Source organism: Leopardus geoffroyi, chromosome X, assembly GCF_018350155.1.
Source record: "Leopardus geoffroyi isolate Oge1 chromosome X, O.geoffroyi_Oge1_pat1.0, whole genome shotgun sequence".
NCBI classification, from domain to species: domain Eukaryota; kingdom Metazoa; phylum Chordata; class Mammalia; order Carnivora; family Felidae; genus Leopardus; species Leopardus geoffroyi.
In genome coordinates this window covers 41,133,211-41,150,629 of record NC_059343.1, presented here as the reverse complement: position 1 = coordinate 41,150,629, position 17,419 = coordinate 41,133,211, and the positions used below count along the sequence as shown (strand labels likewise).

The window sequence follows — 17,419 nt, the reverse complement described above, 5'->3', positions numbered from 1 at the left end:
GTGGAGCCTGCTTGGGATTCTCTGTCTCTGTCTCTGTCTCTCTCTCTTTCAAAAATAGATACACATTAAAGTTACTGATTTAAAAAAAAGAAGAGATGAAAGCCCCAAATCAGTAATCTAAGCTCCTACCTCCAGAAACTAGAAAAAGGAGGATAACAATCCTTGGAATAGGATACAAAAGTAGATGAAGATTTGAGAAGAACAAAAGTCAACTTCTATGAAGTACTAACACTGGATAGGTAGGTCAACCACTTAGGCCTGAAGTGGGCAGAGGTAGTACCTGGCAGAATACCTGGGCAGGAAGACAACCAAACTAATGCCAATATCTCAGATGAATATAGGAGCTGGCATAGTTTAGGGAAAGGTAGAAATTAAGCTCTGGGCTTCCTACAGCAGCTGACCAGCTTTAAACATCTCAAGGAGACAGAGGAATAGAAATGTATGCACCAGAGGACATATATTATCAACACAGATACATAAACCCACAGAGGGGCCCCACTTGAGCAGCTGATTAACGTACCAGTGGGATTCTCGCCTGTCAGGACATGCCTAGGAGCAGCCTATCTTACCAGGAATCTAGGTTCTTGAGGGGACAAGGATACTCCTAGTAAAGAAGGTAGTCCCGGGAGAAGACAATAGCTCACCAACCTGACCTCGTGGTCCCCCAAAGTATGAGGGAGTAACAATTCAGAAAATGGCTGTGAAGCATGTAACTCAGGTTTATCTAAAAGCTCAGCTTTCAAGGACTTGATTAAGAATCCCAGTCAGAGACGGGCTTTCCAAAGAAACCTAAACAAGCTGACATGCAACCCCTACAGGCCCGGAAGCTCTAGCTATAGCAGGAGGACAAGAGAGTCAAGAGCCTCAGCACAGACATCAGTGCCCTTAACTCATCCAGTGAGTACTGGATGAGTGGGTCACCCACATGGGCAGAATCTGGCATTGTTGTATTAGCAACACTGGGGGCTGTGCAAACACATGAGAACAGCCTCAAGGGACTGAAAGCACTAGCAGCCCAGCAAGGATCCTGACCCAGAGGTCACCAAAAGTGCGAGAAGGAGGCAGATGACACTTGGAGCTCTAGAATACCCAGTCAGGAAAACACAGCAGATACCTCCAGGATAAGCTGGCTGTATCTGAAGACTGCTCTGGAAGCTGAAAAACTGTAAGAGAGCTAGCAAAAGTCTATGGAGTGACTATTATCCAGACTCTGGTTTCACCTCCAGGATGGTATGGCCCATAGTATTTAGGACAGCTATATTTCATGGTGGTAATAGATCCAAGAGTGAATATAGTTATAGAACACACACACACATACATACAGAATACATATACATGCATAGCACAAAGAGATGTTTATTTTCCTGTCACCTAAAAGGTAAATTTCCAAATCAAGAGAATAATGTTTTTACCCTAAAAATCAATGTGAATAGTACATTTAAAATTAGTTGTTTCTAGGAACTCTGTGATAGGCAACTCACTTAAGAAGCTTACATTTCAAAGGGCAACAAAAGTTAACTTGGGCCTAAAGACATCTTTAAGTGCATGCACAGTACAAATGTGGCTCATCTGGTCCTTGAGATGGAGGTAAGAGGGTGGAAGAAATAGGCCATGGACATCTCAATAGACTACTGATGCCAGCTGGCAAGGCAGATACGCAGGTGACAGGAAAGGCCAACTATAGGGTAGGGGTGAAGGGCGCCTGGGTGGCTCAGTCGGGTAAGCATCCAAATTCAGCTCAGGTCATGATCTCACGGTTCGGTCCGTGAGTCAAGCAACATGTCAGGCTCTGTGCTGACAGCTCGGAGCCTGGAGCCTGCTTCGGATTCTGTGTCTGCCTCTCTCTGCCCCTCCCCTGCTTGCGCTCTGTCTCTCCCTCAAAAATAAATAAACATTAAAAAATGTATAGGGTAGGGGTGAGGGGCAAGGGCAGGCTCTGCTCCTGGTCAGAGCTGGGATTTCCTCTACATTAAATTTTTTTTTTTAACATTTATTTATTTTTGAGAGAGAGAGAAAGACAGAGCATGAGCAGGGGAGGGGCAGAGAGAGAGAGGGAGACACAGAATCCGAAGCAGGCTCCAGGCTCTGAGGCATCAGCACAGAGTCTGACTCAGGGCTCGAACTCACCAACCGCGAGATCATGACCTGAGCTGAAGTTGGACGCTTAACCAACTGAGCCACCCAGGCGTCCCCCCTCTACATTTAAAAGTGACTAGACATGGGGCACCTGGGTGGTTCAGTCAGTTAAGTGTTCAACTTTGATCTCTGCTCAGATAATGGTCTCACAGTTCAGAAGATCAAGCCCTATGCCGGGCTCTGTGTTGACAGTGCGGAGCCTGCTAGGGATTTTCTCTCTCCTCCTCTCTCTGCCCCTCCCTCGTTTGCTTGCTCTTGGCTCACTCTGAATGAATGAATGAATGAATGAATGAATGAATGAATGAATATTTTAAAAAGTCACCAGACATTTCCTCTCACTAGTCACAGAAAAACAGCCTCACAAAAGAAGTCTACAGAAAGTCAACTAGGTAATTAGACTTGTAAAAAGCTCAACTCAGAAGCAGGAAAACAAAATTTAAATAACAGACTTTATCTCTTCTACACAAGAAAACTTCCCTAAGCCCCTCACAATTGGGTGTCAAGTGACTCCAAATGAAAATCTTCTTCAAATAGGAGCCTGGGTTGCTCAGTCTGTTAAGTGCTGACTTTGGCTCAGGTCATGATCTCATGGTTTGTGGGTTCGAGTGCCACGTCGGCTCTGTGCTGACAGCTCAGAGCCTGAAGCCTGCTTTGGATTCTGTGTCTCCCTCTCTCTCTGCCCCTCCCCCACTCATACTCTCTCTCTCTCTCTCTCTCTCTCTCTCTCTCTCAAAAATAAATAAATGTTAAAAAAATTTTTTTTTAAATCTTCAAGTAACTAGACAGAAACAGTTCTGGCTTTTCTTCCAATCAATTTCTCCTGATTTGATTGGTTGATTGACTGATTGCCCTTTATTTTTTTTCCAATTTCTCCTAATTTGATTGATTGACCTTTATTTTTTCCCTCAGCTTTACAGAAGTATAACTGACAAATAAAATGGCAATATTTAAAGTATGCAATGTGATGATTTGATATATATTGTGAAAGGGCTCCAACCAAATTAACACATCCATTACCTCACATACTTTTTTTCTTTTTGTGGTGAAAACATTTCAGTTCCACTCTCTTAGCAGCTTTCAAATATGTAATGCAGTATTGTTAACTACAGTCACCATGCTGTACATTAGATCCCCAGAGTTTATTTATCTTACAACTGAAAATTTATACCCTTTTACCAAATTCTGCCCATTTCCTCCATTCCTCAGTTCTTGGCAACCACTATTCTACTGTTTCTAGTTTAACTTAAAAAAAAAATCACATATATAAGTGACACCATGCAGTATTTGTCTTTTTCTGTCTGGCTTATTTCACTTAGCATAATATCCTCCAGTTCATCTGTGTTGTCACAAATGGCAGGATTTCCTGAAGAGCTAACTTTAAAAGTACAGACAATGTGAAATATTGCTCTAGAACTAAAAATACTTAATATCTGTTAAAAAGACAAGTGCAATGATCATTTAGTAACTCTTAACTTCTACTTATACCTAAGACACTTATCCAAAGAGCAAAGTTTGAATTCTGGCTACCCTTTTCACAGCTCAGATCACTGACATTCTAACTCAACTGACTTAGACATTATTCTAAACCGGGAGATAGCAAACTTTTTCTGTAAAGGGACAGAGAGTAAATATTTTTTGCTTTGCAGGCCATTTGGTCTGTGTCGTAATTATTCAATCCTGCCACTGCAGCACAAAAGACACTAGACAATATGTAAACAAATAGACATGGCTGTGTTCTGATAAACTTAAAACTTCATTTATGGGCACTGAAACGAACTGTTAAACTTCACTTATGGACACTGAAATTTGAACTTCATATAAATTTTACATATCATGAAATATTCGTCTTTTGATTTTTTCCAATCATTTAAAAATAGGAAAAAAATCCATTTGTAGTCTGTGGGCTGTATGAAAACAGGTAGTAGGCCAGATTTGGCTGGCAGGCTGTAATGTACCAATCCCTGCTCAAACCAAGACCTGATGCCTCCCAGAAGGAATTTAAAATTTCACACACTCCCTGATTAAAAAAAAAAAAAAAAAAGCATACATTTCAAACCAACATCTCACCATAAACTTCTGCTAAAGTTTCAGCTTGGGGAGTAGGGGCAAACTCTGTAAGTGTATAGCAACATATTATAGTGGAAAGAGAACTGGAAAACTGACTTAAAGACCTGCAGTTTATTAGGTATGTAAAGCTACAAAAATCACTCATTCTTTCTGGAGCTCAATCTCCCCCATCCTGGTCCATTTGCAACAATCTTCCACATTGCTGAAAGGGAGCAGGAGTTATAACCATAATTTACTAAACTAATGTTAATTTCTATCTGGGATATATAGCAAATATTTCTATTTCTATTATGTGCAGTCCCTATGAAGCAAAGATATTTCAAAATCTTTTATCATTATTATTCCAGTCTATTCTGGAATCTAGAGCCTACTTATGATACTCTGAATAGCCGGAGTAGTGAAAAACCCCAAACAGGAGAAACCCACGGAAATGCACATCCAGACATATCTAAATCAAAGTGCGGAACAAAAACACAAAGGAAAAAATCTTTAAAGCAACCAGACAAAAACCTTACATTATAGGAGTAACTATACACAGGGTATGACACAGGTTCCTGGTGTCAAAGCGACCTGAGGCATCCCTCAAAAGAAATCGCTATGATCATCGCCCTATCATTAAAAGACTCTGTAGGAGGGATGCTAACATCCCATTCCCCCATTACATTCTAGACTGTAAAATGGGTGCTGATGTATGGACCGAGATACTGTGCCGTACCTTGCCTTGAAAGCTGTGCCGTGAAGGCTGGCCCTTGCCTTGCCATTAAGAACCCACCGTTTGTAACCCATGGACAATACTAGAGAAGTTTTACAAGGGGGAAATTACCCAATGTTGTAATTTAAGTAGTTAGTAGAGGACACTGACAGAAAACAGTAAAGATAGAGAAATCCATCATAGTCTAAGCAACATTTCAACACATGTAGTCTTTACGGCTAACTTCTCTAGAAAATGGTCCCCAGTTGGGTTTTAATTCAACTGGGTCCTAGTTTCCACCGGTAATGAGTAGAGGTCCTACAACCAGAAGTGGCTAGACCAGAGATGTGAAGGGGGATCACATTAGACCAATGAGGAAGAAACCTCACACAGGAGACTTAAGATTGGCAGCTGTCCTGATGACTTAGGTGACTGCCCCATGCCCAGACAACTTTGTTTAAGGACAGGAATAAAGAGAGGGCATCAAATTTCTGGGTCTTATTACCATTCTGGCCATGGTACTAACTTCCAGCCAAAAGGCAGGCTTTCTCCTCCCCATAGAGTAGCCACAGGCTAGAGGATTGCAACCTGAGCAATTGGCATAAAGTGTTCCAATAAGACCATACTCCTTGAAAAGCCCCTGGATTGAAAATAAAGGAAGAGAAGAGAAAGTATTCACCACGTCTGCACCGAGGCTCAGAGTCCAGAGTCCACCCCACACTGGGTGCCAAATGATGTGGAAATGTTGGGGTTTGGAGCTGATGGCCAAGAAAGAATTCATGAGAAGTCTTTGGGGCAAAAATATGGTTTTGTAAAGCAAGGGGATAGGACCTGTGAGCAGAAAGATGCACTGGGGTTGTAAGGAGTGACTGATTATATACTTTTGAGTTGGTTGGGAGGGGGTTAGAGACAGCACAAGCCTCCAAGGTATTTTGGAAACAAGGTTTACAGGACCCTGAGGGGGCCAGCTATTGTTAGGAAAAGGTCATTTACTTTGCAAGTTTACTAAACCTTCAGTCATGGGACCCTTCAGATATTTATCAGCGGGCCATATGCTTGGAGAATGACTACTAACATATATTTGGGAGGTTAGAGATAAAGGAAGTTTCCAAAGGACTTGGAAACTTAGACTTACAGGATCCTGGAGATCAGGATAATGTTAAGCTAAGATTGCCTTCTGCCCTTAGCAAAGGGTCACTGAAGCAGCTGTGTTCCTAGAGGAATGTCACTCTGCCTGTCTCAAGGACTTGTCAATGGGCTATAAGTTGTAAGGAAATTTAATTTTTTTCTTTTGCCTGTTTCCCATATCATTTCATTGGGGTACAAAAATTTGACATTACAGTGGATTTTTCATCAGAAACCATGAAGGTCAGAAGGAAACAAAACGTTTGAGGTGTGGGGAAAAAGGAACTATCAACACATAATTCTATATCCAGCAAAAATACCTTCAGAAATGAGAATTGATAGCCAGCAACCTGCTCTAAAAGAATTGCAATAGGAAGTTTCTTCAGACAGTTGGAAAATTATAGCAGACAGAAATTTAGAACATTAGGGACAAAGGAACAGCAACATAAATAGAAAATAATTGGGTAAATATAATAGACTATTCTCTTGGTTCTTGAAAATATGTTTCATAGCTGACAGCAAAAATGATAACGTGTGAAGGGATTTTCAATAGGCGTAAATAGAATATAAAACAACTATAACACAAAGGATGTTGGGTAAATGTAAGGTTTCTGCATTCCTCTTGAAGTGATAAAGTATTGATGCTACATAGACTGTGCAAAGATATGCATTATAATTCCTAGTGTAACCACAAAAATATGCAGAGATGAACTCAAAAATCACAGTCAATAAATTAAAATGGGGTGCTAAAAAATGTTCCAGTAACCCAAAAAAAGGCAGGGAAGTGGGGAAAAAAGGAAATAATAACAGATAAAGTGGGATATAGAGGGACATGACATAATGCTAAAAGGTTATTAACTCACCAAAAAGACTTAACAATCCTAAATTTGTACACACCTAACAATGGTGCTTTTAAAATATGTGAAACAAAAACTGTCAAACCAAAAATGAGAAGTAGAAAAATCCACAGTTATACTTGGAAGCTTCAATACTCTTCTCTAATTAATACACAGAAGTAGTAGACACAAAATCAGCAAGAGTATGTAAGAACTGAACATCATTATCAACTAAGTGGAATTAGTTGACATGATATAGAACACTCTGCCTGACAACAGCAGAATATATATTCTTTCAACAAGACAGACCATATCCTGGGTCATAAAACAAACCTCCAATATAAAAGAACTGAAATTATAAAGAATATGTTCCCTGGCCATAAAGCAATTAAAATAGACATCAAGAACACACAGATAAGAGGAAAAGTTCCAAACACTTGGATGTTAGATAGCATACATCTAAATAATCCATGAATCAAAAAGAAACTTTAAAAAAATTTTTTTATCTTAGAGAGGGGGAGAAAAAGCACACATGAGTGGGGGAGAGGGGCAGAGGGGGAGCGAGGGAGGGGAGGGGAAGAAAAAGAAAGAGAGAGAGAGAGAGAGAGAGAGAGAGAATGCACAAACCCTAAACAGGCTCCATGCTTAGCATGGAGCCCAATGTGGGGCTTGATCCCATGACTCTGATCATGACCTGAGCTGAAATCAAGAGTCAGATGCTTAAGTGACTGAACCACCCAGGTGCCCTTCAAAGAGAAACTTTCAAGAGAAATTAGAAAATACTCAGAATTAAAGAAAAATGAAATACAACATAAACCAATTTGAGGGCTACAGCTGAAGCAGTGCTTAGAGGGAAATTTATAACATTAAATGCTCTTGTAGGGGAAAAAAAAACGGTCTCAAATAAACAATCTACACTTCCACCTTAGGGAACTAAAAAAAAGAGCAAAATAAATCCAAAGCAGTCAGAACAAGGAAATAATCTGGATAAAGCAGAAATCAATGAAGCTGAAAAACAACAGAGAAACAGAAAAACAACAGAGAAAAATCAATGAAAACAAAAGCTGGTTCTTTGAAAAAAATCAATAAAACTGATAAACCTCTAGCAAGATTGAGAGAGAAAAGAAGAGAGAACACTCAAATTAGCCATATGAAGAATGAAAGAGGGAATTATCACCATAGACTCTGCAACCACTGAAAGGATAATAAAGGGATATGATGAATAATTCTATGCATATAAATTAGACAACTTAAATGAAATGGGACTGATTGCTCAAAAACCACAAACCACCAAAATTCATTGATGATGAAATAGATAACCTGAATAATGCAATATCTATTAAGGAAATTAAATTCACAGCTAAAAATCTTTTTAAGAAGAAATACTCAGGCCCAGATGGTTTCACTGGCAAATTTCAACAAACATTTAAAGAAAAAATAACACCAATTCTGCAAGATCTCTCCCAGGCAACAGGAGAGGAGGGAATCCTTCTCAACAAATTTTATCAAGCCCTGATACCAAACCCAGACAAATGCAATACAAAAAAAGAATGCTATAGACCAATATTCCTCATGAATACAGAAGCAAACATCCCCAGCAAAATATTAGCAAATCTAACAGCAATATATAAAACCCTAAAACCAAGTGGAGTTTACCCTAGGAATGCAAGGCAGGTTCAATGTCTAAAAACCAATCAATGTAATCAACCATATTAAGTGTAAAAAAGAAAATCCACATGAGCATTTCCGTTCATGATGACAAAAGCATCTGTCAAAATTCAGCATGCACTCATGATAGAAGCTCTCAGCAAACCAGGAATACAAGGGAACTTCCTCAACTGAATAAAAAAACTTAAAGACGACAGACTTGAGGGTGAGACAGGAGAAAAGATGTTCTTTTTCACTACTCCTATTTAAAAAAATTTTTTGAGTATAGCTGACATACAGTGTTATCTCACCACTCCTATTACATCATATTGGAAGCCCTGGCCTGTGCAATAAGGGATAGACAGATGGATGGATAGATGGACGGATGAATAAAAAGATAAATAAATGGCACACAGGGGTTTCTGGCTGGCTCAGTCAGTGGAGCATGCAACTCTTGATCTCGAGGTTGTGAGTTCAAGTCCAGGTTGGGTATAGAGATTACTTAAAATCTTTAAAATGTAATAGGGGCCCGTGGGTGGCTCAGTCGGTTAAGCGTTCACCTCAGGTCATGATCTCACAGTCATGAGATTGAGCCCCGTGTGGGGCTCCGTGCTCAGTGTGGAGCCTGCTTAAGATTCTCTCCCTCCTACTTCCTCTGCCCCTCAACTCGCGCTCACTCTCTCTCAAGAAAAACGGGCATATAGATTGAAAGAAAGAAATGAAACTACTCCTACTCCTAAACAACATGATTGTTTGCTTAGAATATATCAGAGAATCTATTTTTTAAAAATCCTTTAACAACCAGTTAGCAAGGGAGGAGGACATAAGGTCAACACAAAAATAAATCATATTTCTATGTGGTGGTAACAAGCAATTAGAAACTGAATATTTTAAAAATATATTATATACAATAGTTCTAAAGAAATAAAATATTTAGGTATGTCTCTAACAAAACACGTATAGGATCTATATGCTGAAAACTACAAAACACTACTAGAAGAAATTCAAAAATCTAAATAAATGGCGAAATATACTATAGTCATACGGTGAAATGTTCAGCATATTAAAGGTGTCAGTTATCTCCAAATTCATCAGATTCATCAGGAGATTGAACCTAATTCCAATAAAAATCCCAGCAGCATTTTTTTGTAAATACACAGGTTGATCCTAAAATTTATTAAAAAATTTATAAAAAAACAGCAAAAGATCTAGAATAGCTAAAACAAATTTTAAAAAGAATAGAGAAACCACACTAACTGATTTTAAGGCTTACTATAAAGCTACAGTAATCAAGACAGTGATATTGGTGAAGTGATAAAAACTGACCAATGGAACAAAACAGTTCAGATATTGACCCACATAAATATAGGCAACTGATGTTTGACAAAGGTGCAAAAACAACTTAAAGAAGGAAGAATAGTCTTTTGGACAAACGGTGCTGGAACAATAAGATATCCATATGTAAAAGCGAGACCTCCATCTAAACTTTGCATCATATACAAAGATTAACTGGAAATAGGCATAAACCTAAGTGTAAAACATGGAACTACAAGTAACTTTTAGAAGAAAATAGGAGAAGGGCACCTGGGTGGCTCAGTCAGTTGAGCGACCAACTTCAGCTCAGGTCATGATCTCAGTTTGTGAGTTCGAGCCCCACATAGGGCTCTGTGCTGACAGCTCAGGAGCCTGCTTTGGATTCTGTGTCTCCCTCTCTCTCTCTGCCCCTCCCCGACTCATGCTCTGTTTCTCTCTGTCTCAGAAATAAATAAACATTTAAAAAAATTTAAAAAAAGAAGGAAACAGGAGAAAATCTTCATGACCCAGAATTAATAAGAGTCCTTTTTAAAAAAATGATAGATTGGACTTCATCAAAATTAAAATCTTAATTGGTGAATGACGCTGTTAGGAAAATGAAAAGCCAAGCCAAAGAGGCAGAGAAAATATTTGTTAATAAATTATGTAACCAACAAAGGATTTTTAACCAGAATATTGAAAAAAAAAAAAAAAAACCTCTCAAAACTCAACAGTAAGAGGGGCACCAGGATGGCTCAGTCAGAGGAGCACGTGACTCTTGATCTCAGGGGTTGTGAGTTCAAGCCCCACATTAGGTGTAGAGATTACTTAAAATAAACAAACGTGGGGGCCTGGCTGGCACAAATGGTAGAGTATACGACTCTTGATATCAGGGTTGTGAGTTCAAGCCCCACATTAGGTGTAGAGATTACTTAAAAATATTTAAAAATACATAAATTAAAAAAAAATTCAACAGCGAGAAAACAAACTACCAAATTTAAAAATGGGGAAAATACTTGAACAAATAATCCTCTCAACAAATACTTGAGCAAAATACTTCCCTCTGATGGGTTTTATAAAAGTCATGAATTTGAAGTCAGTCTGGCTTTTTAAAATTTTTTTAATTTTTTTTTCAACGTTTATTTATTTTTGGGACAGAGAGAGACGGAGCATGAACAGGGGAGGGGCAGAGAGAGAGGGAGACACAGAGTCGGAAACAGGCTCCAGGCTCTGAGCCATCAGCCCAGAGCCCGACGCGGGGCTCGAACTCACGGACTGCGAGATAGTGACCTGGCTGAAGTCGGACGCTTAACCGACTGCGCCACCCAGGCGCCCCTGGCTTTTTAAAATTTTAAGGGTGGGAGCAATGTTCCTTCACCTAACTACACCCCAGGGCAGAAGGTGGCCCAAGTGATTATTTTTTCAAAAACACTTTATAATGAAGTATTAGAGAACTTGTTTTAATAATAACCAGGAAAAAAAAGCAGGTTGAAAAAATGTCTCCTACTTGTCCCATATCCCTAACCCACTCCACCCCCTCTTCCCTGGTGTTTTAGAATTTTGGTTCAGAATTCCTCTGTAGAGGATTCCCTGTGCTGCATGGAAAGCTGGCACTTTGGTCTTTGTATAATTAGGCACCATACCTGGATAATTTCTGAATTGGAGTTTTTATTACAAGATACTTGTTTTATGCCTCTTTCAATAAAGTCGTCAAGCTGATTCAGTTTGTTAGTGAACCATGTTTTAACCTGCCCTTCCTGTCTCACATGATGTTTCAAATTTGTATATATTTAATACTCAATGGTCTTGTAGACAATTAAGGTTTTATTAATGTGAAAACGATCCACTCTTTTGTTGGATTCTGTGGGTGCTAACAGGGCAGGCTGCAACCCTGCACTTGAGCTCACTCTGTTCTCCATTTTCATCCCGGACAACTGCAAATCAATGACTGACATGGAGTACCAGTGGAGCCTGGGGGGTAGAGGGCGGGGGGGGGGGGTCAGGGCTGAACAGTGCCTAGTGCCTGAAACACACTGGCCATTTGCAGAATTGTTGATTTGATTATGCTATTCAGTAGTGTGAAAAGGAAAGTATTAAAATAAAACCTGTTAGAGAAAAGGAGGCTCTATCAGAACGAGCTGCAGTATATTTTGCCAAAGCTATTAGATTTTTGAGGCAGCTGGTAGTTTATCAATTTTTATTTCTTCAATATAGTTATTTTATGGCCATTACCAGCAAAACTGGATTATAAGGAATAGTGTTTGACAGGAAAGAAGGGCCCAGTGTGAGTCTGTTTGCTCTGGATCTCCTAAAACAAAGGTTCTTAATGTCATCCTCTTGGCTTATAAATAGAACAATAACATGATAGGAAGGAACATCAGTTTCTCATTTTGTGAGAGTAGTTCCAGAAAGTCTTTCTGCAGTCTTTTGCAGAGGCATCCAGTGTTTTTTCCTGCGAAGAGCTCTTCAGGTACCAGCATGATCACTAAGGTATTTCAAGGTGCTGGTACAGCATTAAAACCAGCAATCAGTAGTGGATTTCAGGGACTTTGTACAGGATGGGGCATGATCCACAGGCAATGCTGTAGGATGTTTCGGGTGTCAAAAAATGTAATTTTCAAAATTAAAAACGTGACTCCTACAAACACAGAGTGAACACATGTCAAAGACTACTTTATCTGTGAGGGAACCAGGATAATTCAAAGAATATTTGAGAGATTTGGTATACAGAGGTACTAAAATTAAAAAATGCTACAGTAAGATAGCTAAATTGGACAGAAAAGTGGTTAATGTCTACAGGACAGTTCATCTGTACTCTCAGATTATTTCTTCTACCCAAAAGAATTTTTACATCTCCTACCCGACAAAAATCTTTTAACGCATCACTTCCAAACAAAGATGCAATCCCCCAAAGAACTAAATAATCCTTGGGTGGGCCTCTCAATGTTCCAGTATAACAATGAAAGAACATATGACAATCTTTTTGTATTATTTTTAAGTTTTAAATAATTTCTATTAACAGAGGGCTAATAGTTTATTTTATATTTGAGTAAGTCTTTGTAACTAAAATTAAGGTTCTAGGGGACCAGCTTTTGGAATAGTATGGTGGTGCTTATATATTTTGCTTTACCCAAGCATTCCAAAATATCATTTATTTACCTTTCAAACCAATCACAGGATCTTAGAAGTCATCTGAGATCCCGCCATCTCCTCGGGCATGTATCCTTTCTTTAGCAGTCTTGACAGATGATCCTGAAGCATTTGTGTGCAAGGAGGAAGGAAACTGGCATGAGTGCTCATTATGTGCACATTTATTTTCAAAGGGCCAAATTCCTTTTCTCACGGTAACATGTAACCTATACATTTAGCCGCATTTATCAAATAAATGGATTTCTTCAGCATAATTGCCTTGAATTATACCTTAATTCTAAAAATTTATACACAGTATAATTTATCCTTCTTGATGTACAATTCGAGTTTTGAAAAATGCATACATTTGTAATTACCACCACAAACAAGATATAGAACAATTCCCCACAATGAGATACCATCTCACCCAGTCAGAATGGCTAGCATCAAAAAGGCAAGAGATAACAAGCATTGGCAAGGACGTGGGGGAATGACAAGGACACGCAGTACCGGTGGAAATGTAAATTGGTACAGCCACTGTGGGAAACATTATGCGGGTTTCTCAAAAAATTAAAAATAGAAATGCCACGAGATCCAGTAATTCCACTGTTGGATATTTACCCAAAGAAAACAAAAACACTGCTTTGAAAAGATAAATGCTATGTTTATAGCAGCATTATTCACAATGGCCAAGAAATGGAAGCAACTCAAGTGTTCATCCACAGATGAATGGATAAAGACATGGTATATACAATGGAATATTACACAGCCATAAAAAGGATGAAATCCTGCCATGTGCAACAACATGGATGGACCTAGAGGGTATGATGTGAAGTGAAATTAAGTCAGTCAGAGAAAGACAAATGCCACATGATTTCACTCATATGTGGAATTTAAGAAACAAAACAAATGAGCAAACAGGAAAAAAAAAGAGAGAGACAAAAACAACAACAACAACAACAACAAACCAACCCCGAGTCTTAAATACAGAGAACAAACCGGTGGCTGCCAAAGGGGAAGTGGGTAGGGGTATGAGTAAAATAGATAAAAGGGATTAAGAGGTAACAATTTCCAGTTATAAAATAAACAAGTGCATCTTAGGGAATATAGTCAATAATATTGTAATAACACTGTATGCTAACAGCTGGTGACCACACTTATCATGGTGAGCACTGAATAACACACAGAATTGTTGAATCGCCATGTTGTACACTTGAAACTACCATAACATTGTGTGTCAACTGTACCTTAGTAGTTTTTTTCAAAAAACTGGCAACCCTACAAAAAAGATATAGAAGAGTTCCAAGCATAAGTGCTTTTCAAGTGTCAATTAATCCACAAGTACTTATTGACTACAGGTATGTCCAGTGGTCACTGGTCAGGCTTTGGGGATAGCAGGAAAGTGTGAAACGGCAGAAGTAAAAGATTATGCCTGCCTCCAAAGAACTTGACAGTCTAACCAGTGAAGTACACATGAACCAAGCACAAATGAGCAATCTACTGGGTAATAATCTGCAGGAGATGTGGGTTCTGGTATTGGTACTGCCAACATATGACCTCAACAAGCCATTTTTTATGGTTATTTCTTATCTGGGCATTCCTTTCCTCATTCATAACTTGAAGGGGTTGTCTGTCTGAGACAATCTCTAAGGTCTCTCCTAATAATAAGCACACGTGAATCAGGTATGAGCGTTCAAAGTGATGGTGGAAGGCTGCGAGGTTGAGAACAGCTTTATGGCATTCAGGCAGTCCACGGGTTGACCCTACAGTGTTAGTGACCAAGGGCGAACGGTAAGAGATGCAGCAGTGAGCTGAGAGGTGCGACCTGCCATGGGTCTGTGAAGGGAGCAAATAGAGGGATGTCGGTCCTGTGGAGTACAGAAGAACCGCAAGGTGTTATTCTCGACGACAGTGGTGAGCCCAAGCTTTGAACTGCTTGAGCACCAGGGAGAGACACGAAGATCTGAAAGCTTATTTGTCTATGAAGTAGAGAGAGGAGTGACACCATGACAGTGATCCACAGTAATCTCTTCAAGAAAACCTCCCATAGGCCTGTCTTCTAGGCCCTGGGAATACAACGCTACAAACCATGCCCTCAGTTATTTATTGCTGCATAGTAAATCATCCCAAAACGTAGTGGCTTAAAAGAACAACCATTTTATGTGTGCACAATGCTGTGGGTCAGCAATCTGCAGTAGCATCAGCTAGGTGGTTCTTCTGTGACTCTTTCCTAGGGTCCCTCATATGGTCAGTCATCTGGCGACGTGACTAGGACTCATGTCTGCCTACATGTCTGATGCGTGGCTGCTGCCTGGCCTCTCTTGCCATGTCATCTCTTCCTCCAGCAGGCTGGCTGGACTTCTTCATAAGGTTGCTTCAGGGTCCCTAGGGAGCAAGGGGGAAGCTACAAGACTTCTTGAGACCTAGGCTCAGAAGTCACACACAACTACTCACGTGGCATTTTACTGGCCAAAGCAAGTTACAAGAACAGTCCAGATTCAGGGAGTAGAGAACTGGACTCTACCTTGATGGGAGGGGCTGCAATGTCACATACATACATACATACAGAAATGAAAGGACTCTGTGGCCATTAACCATTCTATCACACCATCCTGTTTGGGAAAATGAGTGCTGAGCACATTAAATCCTGTGCACCTTCAAAGATGGAAGGAACCACTGAGATGAAAAAGATAAGCTTCTGAGTGGGTCCTGAGGAATGTACAGGATGGAACGAACCCAGAGGAATGTGGAGAACTTCAGGCAAAGGCAGTACACACAGGAGTGGCAGGATGACTCATGGTATGTTTAGAGTCTAGTCAATGCATACTTGGCTGGAATGGGTAGAGACGAGGATTTGAAAAATTAAGAGGTAACGATGGTGGGAAAGGTTATGATTGGATGTGGAAGACCTTAACTGCTAGGCTTTCGGGAATACAGACACTACCCACCATGCAGTGAGCAGCAAGGAGTCAGTGGCGGCCTCGTGGCAGGAGTGGGAATGGTGGTATAGGGAAGAGGCCTTTAGGACCTGCATCTTCGTGGACAGCAGTCTGGAAGGAAGTTGAACTGGCTCTGGAGTATAGTGGCATAGAGATCATGGCAAGAGAGCAGCCTAGAGATGGTTTCCCTAAAGGCAAGTGCCTGCATGGATTCTCTTCAAGGGGCTAAAGGGCATAACTGGAGCTTTTACCTCCAGATTTATTTAGAGGTATAAAAATTGTTTATCCTGGATTTAAATTGGTCATCCCAGAGAGCTAAATTCAGGCTCATCTCTCTCTCTGTCTCTGTCTCTGTCTGTCTCTGTCTCTCTGTCTCTCTCTCTCACACACACACACCCACCCACACACCAGTCTCCTGTATAAGATACAAGTTTCATGAGAGACAAGTACAATACAACTGTTAACAATGCTTCGTCTGTATTTGAAAAAAATTTCTAGTGCTCTTTAACAATGTAAATGGGAAAAGAACTATGGGGAAGGTCAGAAACCATGATGGAGCCAGAAAAAGGTTGCCTGCAGTTTTGACTGCAGTCTATACTATGGAGTCATATTCTGCGCAGGCAGACTATATAGTCACACTTTTCACAGTGGCAGCGTGGCAAAGCACCAGTTTTCTTTTGACAGTCCACAAGACACATATTTATTTCCCAAACTATCACTATCCACAGGACTTCTGTGGCCATTAGAACATGTTACATGTAATTTTTAAACACAAAATGAGAACAGATATTTAGTTTGTTTATTAAATAGCAGGCAGCAATTCTCTTTCAGGTATTTGTGGGAGACAGGATATGGAGAATTAGAGGGTTTCCTACACTCTGGGAATAGCAGTCTAGTTGTACAACTTTCAGGTCACGTATATACGAAATAGGTCACAGAATAAGGAAGCATGGCATCAGGTGACAAAGTGAAAAGACAAGACATGATTTAATGAGGAAATATGGAGTAAAGGATGGCGTCCAAATGAGCAGGTTTTGAGGCGCGGGGGAGTCTCTTGCTGGGCTAGAATATGCAAGAAATGGCCTAGGCAGGATTGGCAGGGCAAAGAGGGAAGGAGGCTCCAATTGTGAGGAAAGGCTCCAGGTAAACCTGAGTGTTGGATGGTGGTGATACTTGGGGAGGGGAGGCAGTGAGGGAAGTTTAGAGATGACATCCTAGAGTGTGTGCTCTAAACTTCTTGTTCCACCCAGTTAGCTCCCCTGAAAGTGCAGGTGAAGAATTGTCCTCAGTTGACAGACCGCGGCATGTGAATACATTACAAAACAACTGAACAGACAAGAGAAGAAAGGATATTTAGGTTCCTCTTTGCACACACTGGCTTTCATTCACTGTATAGTAGGTGGATGGGTAGGCCTTTGTGTGTACCTCACAGGACAGGGAGTTCTCCAGGGGAAAACACATCCCCTTTGCCCTTGGTGCTTTCTCAGACTGAGCCAGACCATACTATAGAGCAGTTATGCAAGAAAGGGGCCTCTGTTGCATTTCCTAATGACACA

At 40.2% G+C, this 17,419-nt stretch overlaps 1 protein-coding gene across 10 annotated transcripts in view; it reads right to left on the bottom strand.

Annotated features, from left to right (window-relative positions):
* JADE3 (jade family PHD finger 3) overlaps nucleotides 1-17,419 on the bottom strand; it is a 137,433-nt gene that overhangs the window by 104,259 nt on the left and 15,755 nt on the right. Inside the window, exon 1 of one of the 10 annotated variants that reach the window (XM_045473253.1) lies at nucleotides 12,955-13,281. The exons of 8 other annotated variants lie outside the window; for them this stretch is intronic. The gene's annotated coding sequence lies outside the window, so the exon portion shown is untranslated. Of the gene's footprint in view, nucleotides 1-12,954; nucleotides 13,282-17,419 lie in introns of those variants that run through there. One more of the 10 variants, XM_045473248.1, reaches the window with a different exon arrangement.